Source organism: Tachypleus tridentatus, chromosome 11 (genome assembly GCF_004210375.1).
Source record: "Tachypleus tridentatus isolate NWPU-2018 chromosome 11, ASM421037v1, whole genome shotgun sequence".
Taxonomy (NCBI): Eukaryota; Metazoa; Arthropoda; class Merostomata; order Xiphosura; family Limulidae; genus Tachypleus; species Tachypleus tridentatus.
This window is the reverse complement of record NC_134835.1, coordinates 82,428,455-82,443,215: the sequence shown is the minus strand read 5'-3', so window position 1 is coordinate 82,443,215 and position 14,761 is coordinate 82,428,455. Positions and strand designations below refer to the sequence as shown.

Genomic DNA, 14,761 nt, shown 5'->3' with positions numbered 1-14,761 from the left:
ATCAAATGTAATCGATAGTCTTACAGATCATATCAAATGGTTTTTAAATGGTTGTGTTATAAAATGTAATCGATAGTCTTACAGATCATATCAAATGGTTTTTAAATGGTTGTGTTATAAAATGTAATCGATAGTCTTACAGATCATATAAAAGGAGTTTTAAATGGTTGTGTTATAAAATGTAATCGATAGTCTTACAGATCATATAAAAGGAGTTTTAAATGGTTGTGTTATAAAATGTAATCGATAGTCTTACAGATCATATAAAATGGGTTTTAAATGGTTGTGTTATAAAATGTAATCGATAGTCTTACAGATCATATAAAATGGGTTTTAAATGGTTGTGTTATAAAATGTAATCGATAGTCTTACAGATCATATAAAATGGGTTTTAAATGGTTGTGTTATAAAATGTAATCGATAGTTTTACAGATCATATAAAACGGGTTATAAATAGTTGTGTTATAAAATGTAATCGATGGTCTTATAGATCATATAAAATGGGTTTCAAATGGTGGTGTTATAGAAAGCTAGTTGAGTGCATATTGGAACTGTATATGATGTGTTTGATTATATATTGTTGGTACTGCCTGTTTAAAACCAGTTTATATTGTTGTTACTGCCTGTTTAAAACCAGTTTTTGTACGACTTGCAACTCCACCTTCAAATTTTTATAAGTATTACAAACATCAGTTCACTCCAAATATTTACATTGACGATTTAAGTGTCTTGTGCGGAATTTTCATTAAAAATTTCAGTTTTGCTACATAGAAGGTTGTTTTCATATGGATGGTTGGAATGTCATCAAATGTCTCTTTTAAATTAATTTTGAATTTTGGAAACAGAAAAAATCACACGGGTCAAGATCGCGAGAATGCGGGAGGTTGTGGTATTATAGGAATATTTTTTCTGCATAAAATTTTTGAACAGACAGAGCAATGTGTGTGGAGGCGTGGTGTCACGATGAAGAAACCAGTGACCGTTCTTCCATAGCTCACTGGGGTTTCTTTTAACTTTCTCCCTCAGACGAATGAAGACCTCTTTATAAACGATTCGGTTGACTGTTTTTCACCATAGCGACCGTTTCATCAGTGGACGATGTCGACGGTCGCCCAGAACGTGGGTCATTTTTGACCAATTCTCGGCCATCTTGGAAGCTTTTTATCTACTGATAAACGACAGCCTCACTTAAGCAGTCATCACTAAAGGCAGGTCTTAACATTTCGAGGGTTTCTGTTCCTCCTTTACCATTTTTCACACAACACTTGATGCAAACACGTCGCTCTTATTTTCTATCCGTTTTTATTACGACAGAGACCAGAGACACGTCAGTCTTTGAGCACGTTTTTCGCAACACGTGTTCTGAAGAAATGGCTTGTTCGTGAGGTAGATCATTATTTACACTTTGTACACATATCAGTAAAGTTCACTGCCTCTGTAATGGCACCTGTAACAGAAGAAGTCTTAGAATTTCTTTATCAGACGTCTTATATATATTGAACATATAACACAAAATAGCGTAGTTGAAATATTTTTGACAGATATGTATATATATATAAGGGTTTGAGCAGGTTGACAAGTGTGGAACACATTTGGTCAAGGTATTAATTACTGCTGCGTAAAATTATAGCTGGATGTCATTTTTGTCCATGGTGTCATTTCGATCTCCCTACACCTAACTTTTCGCCTGATAACCTTTATAAATAATGTACTCTCAATCTTTAATACACTTAATACCTCGACTGCCTGATGAATACTGAGATGCGAGTTAAAACACGTACTCCTTTTTCGAAGTTGAACAGAAAAACTTTGATGTGGTCGTAGTTTTTTACTAAGTATAAATCTATAGAAAGGGCTATCTGTGCTCTGCCCATTATAAGTATTGAAACCAACTTTCCAGCAGAATAAGTTCGCAGACATAGCGCTGTTCCACTGGGGTGTGGGGGAAGCCTTGAAGTTAATATAAGATTTCTTTCATAGTAGCCAAGCCAACAACAAAAACTCTGGTTCCCAGCTTTTTTCTACAATCTAATAAATTCCTTCCGTTGTGTGTCAGATCATAAAATATCATCACATATATTTCTCAGTTGACGCTCAGTGCTGAGTAATACTTCCCGACCGCCTTCATATTAACCAAACAAGATATAAAATTTTCAGTAATTTTAAAAATCTTTATTGCAAGGTTAACTGTAATCTTGCTTTATTTTTTTAGTTACTGATAATGCATTACGTCGAATTTAGAAACAAATATTTCAAACTGTTTACAGCTTTAAGAGAGTTTTTACTACAAACTTAGGCTGATGAGCGAGGCATTGGATTGTCAAACAGAAGAGAAACTTTTTTGTGTACTAGATTAATCAGGCCGATTTCTTTGTCAATATTTACTAATTCCCCATTCTTAGCATTTTTATCTATCTATCTATATATATATATATTCTAATATGGAGTTACGAAAATATTTTTGCATCTCTCTTGCCAATTATATTAGACCTAAAATAAACAATTTGGAAATTCAAACCAAGCAAATTGCTTTCGTCAGATGTGATATTGGTAACAGAGACGATACTTTTTAAGGTTGAAATCATTTTGTGAACTATGTGATAGCCAAAGTTTGCACTGGAATCATCTGATCGGTGTATTGAGCTCATATTTGCACACATTTAAGTGAAGCTAAAGCATCTGATTTGCTAAAAAAAACATCTTTCATTTGCTTAATGGGTATACAGTTCAGATTAATACAGCCATTTCTTTTGAAGAAAAGGAAATCATTTTTCTGAAATCATATTAATGTGCACTCTTTGCTCCCCAGTACAATCAATTTCCTTTGATTTCTTAAGACACGTGCTTTCCTTGTGCGTATATATTTCTTATGTGCGTTTTTGCATCATCGTACTCTAGTTTCAGAAATAAATCGTTTAGCTTCTTTTCAGACTATACGTCCTCGTTTCCTTCATAACTAAACAACCATCTATTATCTTGTTTTCTTTTGTAACAGTTTATTAGGATAAAACATATACTTATTTCACGGGTTTAACTTTTCCGTTACTGTCATTCAGAATATCAGTGACCGAATTCCTTTATTTTTGTCCAGTTCTTTTCGAGCGATCTAGTCTGCGATTGGTCACTCAGTTGAGCTGCATGCCAAATTAAACGAATCAAAATTGTCAGGGCCCGGCATGGCCAAGCGTGTTAAGGCATTCGATTCGTAATCTGAGGGTCGCGTGTTTGCATCCCCGTCGCACCAAACCTGATTTATCAAACCCTAAATTTCAACTATAACAACTAGCTCAAACACCTCAACTTCATCAGAAAGGAGGAACAACATAAAGACCATCAGGTTTTGAATTGTAACTGTCTAAATGGAGCTTTTATTTCTTACAGAGGAGCTATAGACCGTGGAATTTAGTCGTATGCAGAACAACTGAATTTAAGAAATATAATTCCCAGAATAACCTTCTTTGTTCTGTTGGACGAATGGTAGCGCCGTTTTGAAAGAAAACGCCAAGTTTTTAGTGATAAGATTGCAACAGCTAGAAACAAAAACTGGTGTTAAAGCAATCTATGAAAACTGAAAAAACGAAAATTTAATATGACCAATAGTCTGATTACTACTTACTCAATAATGTTATATGTTTCGTGTAAGCCTTAGACACAAATAAACTATTAATATTCTAATTCGTCGATACATATGAGTTTAATCTCTCTAATTTATATATACACGTCAAAATGGAATAACCTTTATATTTTCAAGAAACTAGCATATGAATTCAAACTAACCTGCTATGAACTAATTAAGTGTATCGGGATAAAAGCGAGGCGAAGAGCTGGTCAATTAGGAGGTCCAGCTTGAAATAACGAAGGTAAGTCGACAGATACCATTCTCAAAAGACACAACATATATACGTCATGTCATTAACTATGTCATTCAAACATGACTAAACGTCCTAAAGCAAGTATTGCAGTTATAAAAATATACAAAACTTTGCTCTGAGAAACGTCTGGAGAGTATCACGTACAAGTAGTGTTTCTTGTAAATTAGAACGTCTTGCAAATTAGAACGTCTAATAACCAAAACAGCTACATGAGTATAGTTCTAAGCATCTTTCTCATTTAAATATAGAAAATAGATCTGAACGTAATGGCAGTCTGTAAGTAAAATAGAATTCTAAAGTGTACCAGACACTTCTATAAATAATAACAAACAAAAATTCGTAAATAACGATACAGAATAACCGGTTAAAACCTGGGAAGGAAACCAACTATGATTGACGTTTGACTGTCAACACCAGAGGTTCAACAACAGGAACCTTACTTAAAACCTGTAAAACTTACATTCGTTCAGTGACAAAGTATATCTGTCCATCAGAGTTAAACGTAGTAAAATCACACAGTTGGAAACACCATAATCGCTAAAGCGTGCAGATTTCCAAGAACCACATGCACAATATTGTTACACAATCACCCAAACACCCCTACATTGTCTGGCAGGCTTTTAGAAAAAAAAAACTTTATAGTTCTTTAGGAAAAACCTAAACAAAAGTGGTTTATTAAGACAACTTTATCACACATAATGAACATAGACCAAACACCTCACACCGTTAAATCTAATTAACTCATAATAATGTATTACGGCCACGTAATACAGTAGTTACGTACACTAGTAGTTCTATTTTAAATGCAAAGCGAAAAATGCCATTCGTTTCACAACTTGTTGCTGAGGTATTATTGTTTAGGGGAATTACATTCCTTGTTAGAAACCTGATTACTCCTGTTTCCGTGTCATGCTCTCCTGGAGTGGTGGTCGTACTCTTTCGAGTTAGGGTTAAGAGAGGACATGTACAAGCGCGTGGGAGTTACAACACGTTTAACGATCGTTAATGTATATAATGTAAGGATTAAGACCCTGGTGTCATAATTATTCTTAAGATCGTTTCTCTTCTATGTTGTTCTGTAAATATAAAAATTATTTCCGCTTTGCACCAGTAGCCACTTGTATTCAACAAGTAGCTTATAAGCTGGATAGTTAAACAAAAACTTACACTAAATGTGAACACAGATTTGGTATATTTGTTCACTTTATCTGCTTCAATACGGTGTGATTCCCTATTCTAAACTTTTCTTTTCATAGCATTTTAGCAATCTTCTATGTTGCAAATACGGGAAACTTTTATGTCAGAGATAAGTGTATCTGTTTAACACATTTAAAGATACGAAACTCTGTAACCCGAGGGCTTTAGAAAAGTGGGCCTTTGTTCTTATGGAACAAACCTATCCGTCTTTCAACAACGTTCAGGTTATTGGATTCCCTATCTTTGTTACACTGATTCATTGAACCGACGAGTTTTCCTAACATCATGATTATCACACGTGGTAGGACATAAGTCTACCTGATTATCAACGTGGTAGGACATAAGTCTACCTGATTATCACACGTGCTAGGATTATACACCACTTTCAACACTAATTTACTTTATAGTCTTCACGTGATTATTAACTGGCATTTCAAGCTTCATGGTTCAGCAGGAAAACTTCGAGGGAAGAGGCACAAAGCCCACTAAAGAGTTATCAGTTATCAGTTCCGTAAATTATTATCGTAAGTTTATAGTGCAGTTACGAGGTGTCTTGTGTTTAATGTAAAACACGTACCCATAAACTTTTATACACTATATTCTATTTCAGTATATCTTTAAATTGTCTGTTACCTGTAAACTTCTCGAAACTTTGTAATAAGTTACTACAATTATGTCTTTTATTAGTATGTGTGTAGAAATGTGTTTGTGTATATAAGAATTTAGGGTTTGAGTCCCTTAGTTTCATCATGCTTTGTTTGTTTTGAATATCGGGTAAAGCTACACGAGGACTATTTACGCTAGCCGTCTCTAATTTAGCAGTGTAAGACTAGAAGAAAGGCGGCTAGTCATCACCACCCACCGCCAACTCTTTGGCCACTCTTTTACCAACGAATAGTGGATTGATGATCACATTATAACGCCCCCACGGCTGAAAGAGCGAACATGTTTTGTGCGACGGGGATTCGACCCCACGACCCTCTGGTTACGAGCCGGCCAGTTTCACCACGGATTTTACATAGCTTAGCATTAGAATACATTTATAGCAGAATATTGTTTTACTATAAAAAACTAGTATTCCAGAAATAAACAAAACCTTGTTTACTAACGTATAAAACAGGCGTCGCAGAACTTATGAATATGGCACGTTTTCGTTTGATTAATTTATTCCCTTAAAATATGTTTTGACAACATAAAATGTTACATGTTATACATCTCGTACAGGAGAATATATTGGTGTATTCTAAATTGTTTGAATTAATAATACTTTTAATCAAAATATTTAATTTTAATAATTAAAAAACCTACATTTATGTTTAATTTGTTGTTGTTTTGAAGTAAGCACAAAGCTACACAAAAGGTTATCTGTGCTCTGCCCACCACGGGTATCGAAACGCGGTTTCTAGCGTTGTAAGTCCGCAGACATACCGCTGAGCCACTGGGGGGCAATATGTTTAATTTATTCTAATAATACTACAAAATATATTCCTTTTTTGTTTACAAATCAAAACATCTTATCATATGGTTGAAGCTATTACAGACTGAATGCTACCAATCTTTGAATTTGAAGTCTGATTTACAAAACTACATAATATGCTAAATGAGTTTTGTTTGATCAAAAATATTCGCACTTTTATAATTGTTTTAATAATTATGTACCAAAGTCAGTCCTTGGAAAACTAACATTTTGAACTCTATTGGTTCCAGACCAAGCTTCCCAGTTTACCTAGACCATCTATGGGAAATGTTTTGTGGCATGTGAAACGTATACGGAATATTTCGTTTCATTTAGAAAGACGAACTTTTAATATTCACAAAATATTCAAATTATTTTACATTTACACGCTACGCTGCGTGATTTTATGTTTTACTGCATTTATCTGGTTCCTGTGCTAGTCAATCACACATTGTTGAAGGTTCTTCTCCTATAGTATTTCTGCACCATCTCTCGGATGGTGTCACTGGAGAATATCTTTAAGCTTGTACTACTGATTTCTCTGGTTATATAAGTCTTGTAGAAGGTTTAGCAAAACTCGAAGATTTTGTTTTCTACGTTTTTGCTAGTGAAATTGACAACAGAACAATGACAAATACATAATGGGAGAGTTCAGCCTATCTGAACAATTATATAGTGTTTCTGTTTGTTTCAAGTTAAACACAAAGCAACACAAAGGGTCATCTGTGCTCTGCCCACCACGGGTATCAAAACCTGGATTCTGCGTTGTGAGTCCACAAACATACCGTTGTGCCACGAGGGAGCAGTTATATAGTGGATGATTTATTCAGTCGTACCTAAATTTTGGTTTGGAGTAGTTGTTTTCTATCTTAAAAAATAAAGTTGTGACTGTCAATATATTCGTCAGACGCTGATTTAGTTTTGTTTTTGTGTGCTGTGCATATAAGTAGTGTTTTGTCTCACGGTCAAGTCAAAATTAAATCAATCCCTTAAAAAATTTTCTGCCAAACCTCTTATTAGAACGGTTGCTATTCTTACCAGTAAATACCACACCTTTAGTTTGGTTTACTATGAATAACCTATCGTCACCGACCTGCAACTTAAATACTTGAGTTTTCTGTCAAACTTACCTTGTATTATCTCGCAGTTTGAGCAGGTGAACTCTACATATTATTTATAAAGTATTTTTGTGTGTACTGTAAACTGGAAAGTGATAAATATGTGGCAAAATGTGGTTTATGCACACCCGTATAAGTCGTTGTAGTTACTAAGTAAACTGCATGCATGACGCATGACAAAAAGAAACTGTTATGTCCTGAAAGTCGTGATGTTGCGAGTTATTAAGGTTTGTTTTCATCTTTTTTCATGTATTTACTGTATTATTTCATGTATATCTGTGCTAGCCGTCCCTAATTTAGCAGTGTAGGACTAGAGGGAAGGCAGCTAGTCATCACTACCCACCGCCAACTCTTGGGCTACTCTTTTACCAATGTATAGTGGGAGTGACCGTCACATTATAACGCCCCCACGGCTGAAAGGGCGAGCATGGTTGGCGCGACCGGGATTCGAACTCGCGACCCTCGGATTACGAGTCGCACGCCTTAACACGCTTGGCCATACTGGGCCAGCGTTTATGTGAAGCAATGTGTAAATTTTATATATATATATATATACATGAACATAAAGTTTTACGTGTTACTAAGATGTAAGATGACCTCACTATATATATATTTCTTATTTTAGTTGGAATAATACCCAAGAACCACTGTATGTGATAGAAAGACAACCAGCGATCCTGGACTAGAGACACTTGAGGGAAGATGGATTGTTAAAATTACAAATTTCATCACTGAAGTGAAGAGGTTATCGTATCATTCGTCCAATTGTCCAAACGACAAAGCTACACTGTGGCCTATTTTAGCGTCGTAAACATACAGACTTACTGCTGAACCACTGTGTGTGTTTGTGGAGCTTATAGCGATTTCTGAAACTGAAGATGTTTTTTGTTTTGACTGTCATGTTTACACCTGTGTCATTGTCAAGTGATTCAACGTATTTAGGTATATCGTTTGTTTGTTCTTAGAGCAAAGCTATCACGGGCTATTTTCCGTGTCTACTTCAGATAACTGAAATCCCGGATTTTAGCGTTGTAAGTCCGTGAAATTACTGCTGTCCAACCGGTGGACTTTCGGTGTGTAACCAAAACTGTCTTTTTAATTTTTTGTTTTAATACATTATCAGTAGATAAATGACCGTTTATCCTTCAACATTAATTGAATATATACTTACGATTAAGCAATTATATATACTCACACACAACATTCTATTCGTATTTGGTACTTTTAAATGATAATCTTAAGTCTTTATCATAATTAAGTTTTATAACAGGAAATGTACAGCGTCTTGAATAAGTATTCACACCCTGCAAAGTTTCTACATTATGTTGTCGTCTGAGTTTACAATCGTGAAGCTTTCAAACGAACTTTAGATTTAGAACATACACAATCTACTACAAACTAAAAAAGCTTAGAAAATGCTGATATTGTGTAAGTAAGTTAGATTTTTTAAAGAACTTAACCTCTTTGTTGCATAAACTCTAAATCAGTTTCAGGAACAAAAGATTAGTTTGAAAGTTCATAAAATAAGTGTAATGTCCCTGTCTGTGTGTAATTAAAGTGGTTTAACTTGAATACGAGTAAGTGCATCTGCTCAAGTCACAACCAACATAGTGATACAATAAACCAACCATGAAGACTAAGAAGCTTTCCAAACAAGCCAGGGATAAAGTGGTAGAGAAGCAGAGATGAATACAAGGTTATAAGAAACTATCTCTTTCAGAACAGTGAAGTCCATCAATAAGAAGTGGAATGTGTTTCATTCCATCCTTCCAAACTAAGCAACTGTGCAAGTGAGCGACAAGAAAGAAGCCATTACTGAAAAATAATAATCTTAAATATTGTGACAAAGCATGTAAATTAGGTAAGTTTGGTTGGAATTTCACACTAAGCTACACAAGGGCTGTCTTGGCCAGCCGTTTCTAATGTAGCAATGAAAGACTAGAGGGAAGACAGCAAGCCATCACCACTCGTCGCTAACTCTTGAGTTTCTCTTTTACTAACGAATAGTGGAATTGACCGTCACATTATAACTACTCCACTGCTGTAAAAACCAGTATGGTTGATCACACGGGGGATTCGAACCCGTGATCCTCACATTGCGATTCAAACACTTTAACCACCTGAACACTCTTGGCCTTATTGACAGGAAGTGAATAGTTTTGCAAGGTACTGAACATGTGTAATGCGTGGTTTGTTTTTTTTAATTAAATGGAATTATGCAATGGTTTTTATACGCTTTTGTATCAGATGATCGGGAGAAACTAATTAAACTGAGGTGTCTGAACCCGGTAAACTAAGGATGTTGTAACAACCCCAATTTTACATATTATATTTTTATACAGCAGCTGTAAAATACATTATTACATTAATTTCCTGGGGAGCATACCCCCAGACCCCCCCTATATTGAGTTATCTTTGGCAGCACGGAAGCTCCTTATACTTTCAGTCTCCCACTTTGCAGTCTCTTTCTTACACCACTGTCAAGGATGAATACAGTTTGGTACGAACTTTTGTTCGTGGAAACAACAAATTGAAATCTACATTACCACACAGAAATGATTTCCTATAAAAAAAGACACCATAATTATTACTCAATGCTAAGAAGGATGTGATAACGCGTGTCTTGTAATTCAAACAGATGAATCCCGCAGATTACACAAAGTAACAAAATTTTACTTTTTCTTGTTCCTGGACAGAAAGTGTTGTTTTCCAATTGCTTATGCTCAAAGTAAATGGAAAAGAACTACTTTTCTCATCAAACTTTACTTTCGTGACCTGGGAGCGAATAACTAAAACATGATGGGAGACTATATTTGGTGCCTGATATATGAAAGTGATTTACATTACAGTCACAAATCTTAAAAAATTACTCACTTCTAAACATTTTTGTATAACTTTAGTATAAATAATGTAAACCTTGATTCATATGTTTTTTTATTCAGGCCTTATGTAAATGAAAATTGTGCAAATTTGTGTTTTTACATAAAAAATAGGTTAATTTCTAATTTCATTATCCAGGTCACAAAAGCAACGTTTGAAAGGAATAATGTCCATTTTCTGTACTTTCACAACAAGATTTGTGTTACATAGCGTTACTTATAAAGTATTTTTGTGGTTGCTGATAGCACTGTTAATGTTTCTTCCACATCCTGTAAAAGTAAGGGAAGTAAGGGTGCCTCCTGTCCAAGTAAGAACAATCTATTTAGTGCAAACAAAACATCAAAATAAAATGGTCTCTCCTTCCTTGTAATGCTGAAGAAATCACCTTTACAAAAATAATTTGCTTTTATGAAGGTTTCTATTAAGATGGGAAAATAAGGAACATACCTAACAATTAAATCGATCTTTCAAGTTGAAAAATTAATGTTTGAGTTTCATATCGTTTTTTTTTTAACATAGAGAGTTAATATTATTGAAATAGCTTTCGAAATTACAAAGTGAATATAACACTTTCATTTTTCTCGTTTATTCAAAATACATAAAACCAGTTAATCTAGAATTTGTTATTCTGGATGAGTTCCTACAGCTGTTAATACCTTGAACAATAATTAAGTAACAACTTTTACAAAAACTCGTCAAAAGTATAAACTTTAGTTATAAGAGGGTTTTAGGTAGCGTTGCTAATGATAAACCGAATAGCAATCTTCACTCAGATTGTGATGAAAAAATAGCAATCTTTCCTCAGATTGTGATAAGCCAAATATCAATCTTACCTCAGATTATGATGAACCGAATAGCAATCTTCCCTCAGATTGTGATGCAATCTTCCCTCAGATTGTGATGAACCCAATAGCAATCTTCCCTCAGATTGTGATTGTCTTTATTCATCTTATATACACCCTCGCAAAATGAACATATTAAAACTTTTGGTAATTAGGGGCCCTAAATTACTTGGGTATCATAAAATTAAATGGAAAGTAAAAAACGACTGATGCACTTGCCGAAACATCTAATATCAAACTAGTATGAAAGTAAAGAATAAACGTTCTAATGAATTTTTACAACAGTTCGAAACTATAGAAATATTATAGTGGAATCAGGTTTTTGGAAAAAAAAAAAAAGTTACGCAAATACTTTCTCACCAATACTTCATGAAAATTATAACAAAGAACGTTTATTATCTTTCCATGAAAAATATGTTATAGAATCAATGTGTTAAATGACCAACAGGTTTATTTTTACGCACAAAATAATTTATATTATTAATCTTGATAAGGAACTCGATTATAACAACCAAACATTGCATCTTTCAGGTAATTCCGTATAAACTTTTGTTAAAAAAACTATGCGAACAAATTTATCAAACAGCATAACAAATTTAGCAGAATCTATAACTGATGTAAATATTAACAGTAATATAATTGTTCAAGTTATTGTGGATTCCTAGACCTGTCAGTATAGAGTCATAGCTGGAGCTAGAAAGACGTTACCCACATTAATAAGTAAAGGTCTTAAATACATCAAAGAACAATCGAAGAAATAATGTAGCATTATAAAGCAAAATACAAGTAGTATTCTAAACATAATTATAAAAAAATGCAGTGTAATGTTAACAAAAGTTCTGTGGACAACTAGTCAGCACTTGCCAAATACTAAATAAGTCATAAGTTCATATGTGTCTAAGTAATTTACAAAATTAAATTAATTTAGTATATATATATATATATATATATATATATTTAAAATTATTTACATTATTAGGTATGTTCAATGCGTAGTGTGGTATTCTTTACGTAGCAATAACTACATTGGCCAAATATGATAGATATGATGGATAAAACGTAGTAATTCACTAAGCTGGCCTAACTTCGTCAGGTATTTTGGGTTAAGGGCCCAAAACAATAAGGATGACCACATGATTAGGGCGCTCGACTCGTTATCTGAGGTTTGCGGGATTGAATCCCCGTTATACCAAAGATACTCGCCCTTTCAGCCTGGGGATGTTATAATGTGTCAGTCAGTTTTACTATTCGTTGGTAAAAAGAGTAGCCCAAGAGTTGGCAGTGGACGGTGATGACTAGTTGTCTTCCCTCTAGTCTTATACTGCTAAATTATGGATGGCTAGCGCAGATAGCCTTCGTGTACCTTTACGCGAAGCTCAAAACAAACAAGGATGCACAACTGATGACCAAAGGTAGAGCGGCCATGGAAGCTTTCAGAGACTACTTATTACTAAGTGGAAGCTAACTGAAGATTTTCCAGCAACTCTTATGGCAGGACTTATTAAATAATTAGGGTCAACGAAGGTACACACGCACGTGTCTCTCCACTATCCTCGTGAAACGAACTAAATAAATGCCACACAACACAAGTTGGTACATTTTATTTTATGTGCGTATCTAAAATATCATATCTTTCAGATATGTGTGATGTAATGTATTTCCGTATATATATATATATATATATATAACGTTCAAATAAATATTGTAATATATACATATATATATCTTACTCTACCCTAGTATATATATGTATTATTTACAAGTTTCGCGTATTTCACTGTGTTATTTTCCCGGAATACACTAAATCCGGTAGAAGCCACGTGATATGTACAGCATAAGGTGTTTTTCTTTGGACCTTGACAGGTCATGGAACTTGTATACTATTTCATGGGATAGTTGCATTGTGTTCTTGTTGACCTTGTGTTTGGGGGATACCTCGCGGCTGTCATATATAGAACCAAAATACCTTTTCCGATTGGTCAGCTGAAACGAGAATGTGCTTTGTGAATGGCGGTATTTTGAGAAGAATTGTTTTGAACTTTCAAGTGAGATAAAAAAAATCAAAGAACAATATAAATGGACATTGCCCTGAAAAGGACCTGACTAAACCTATGATATCACTCCAGCCATTCAGTATATAATCAAAATATATTAATCTGGCCACTCCAACTAAGTCATGGAAGGAAGAAGAGGTCGAGTGTACCTGACCCTCCTGGGTATACAAATAAATATACCCAAATACCAGATAGAGAGAGAAGTGAGCTAAAATTCTGTGGTTCAAGACCCATCCTTGTCTGACATCACATTCCTATAGTGATCTTTTAAGTTTCAACTTGACTCTCACATAAAATTTTATTTATATTCTGGTTTAACTCAAACATCACTTCTATCAGCCTTTAACTGTTTCATTTTGTTTGTTTTCTAATGTGACTTTTTTTTTTTTGTACTTAACACAGTAACTGTTCCTTTTGTTAAATACCGCTACACGTTTCACCCTCCAAACGAAATCCACGAAATATTCGTTTTTGTGAAAATAAAGTAGCTGTTTGCAGATAGAACTTCGGTTTACACATGCGCATAAAAAATTATGTAGCCGTTTTAGGTTTTAATATAAACAAAACATAGAACGAGTTTGTTTGGAAATGTTTTTAAAGGAATTGTTGAATCATACGAAGTAATTAAAGTAATCATTACCCAATTATATACACTTACAGTCGAGCCATGCTTTGTTCTTCATAGTTGTACTAACCTTACATTTGAAAGGTAACTGTGAAAACTTAAAGAATAATAGTTCTGATTATATCTATTCAATATGTTATGCAAAAGATACAAAGTACGAAATTAAACTGTAAAAAAATATGCACAATCCAGTGCATCGGTTTTATAGCGATAGTGACGTCATCTGTGATTGCAGAATCAAAGTATGAACAACATAATATCTCTTTCTTTTATTTTATATACCACAAATAATACTACTATTAATTACGACCTGAATAAGTCAGACAACAAAAAGATACATTGAACAAACTTACAGGTTTCATACTTAGTAGGTGAAGAATAATAAGATATATTCACCAATACTATCAAAACTCATAGAATGATACGTATACATTCGTTACAGTGACCTCTACATTTATTGAAAAGTACTAATTAAAAAAACAAATAAATATTATTGCAAGACCGAACAGTTTATGAGTTGAACTTCCATAGTTAATTTTTCGGTTCAACTCTCTTTTATATGAAGGTTTTGTTTATAATTGTTAAGATTTTAAAATTAACACATAAGGCATGCTTCAGCACATTAGATTTGTTTGGTGTTCTTAAAGTTACATGTTTCACTTTTCACTTGCTTAAGTATTTTCCTTGTAGTGGAACTCGGTGTTCTTAAAATTGCAC

At 34.0% G+C, this 14,761-nt stretch overlaps 1 long non-coding RNA gene across 1 annotated transcript in view; it reads left to right on the top strand.

Moving 5' to 3' along the window:
- Nucleotides 1-9,908, top strand: part of LOC143232614 (uncharacterized) — a 49,302-nt gene extending 39,394 nt beyond the window's left edge. The window contains exon 3 of the long non-coding RNA XR_013017628.1: nt 8,269-9,908. This is a non-coding gene — a long non-coding RNA (uncharacterized LOC143232614). The remainder of the gene's footprint in view (nt 1-8,268) is intronic.
- Nucleotides 9,909-14,761: the final 4,853 nt, after the last annotated feature.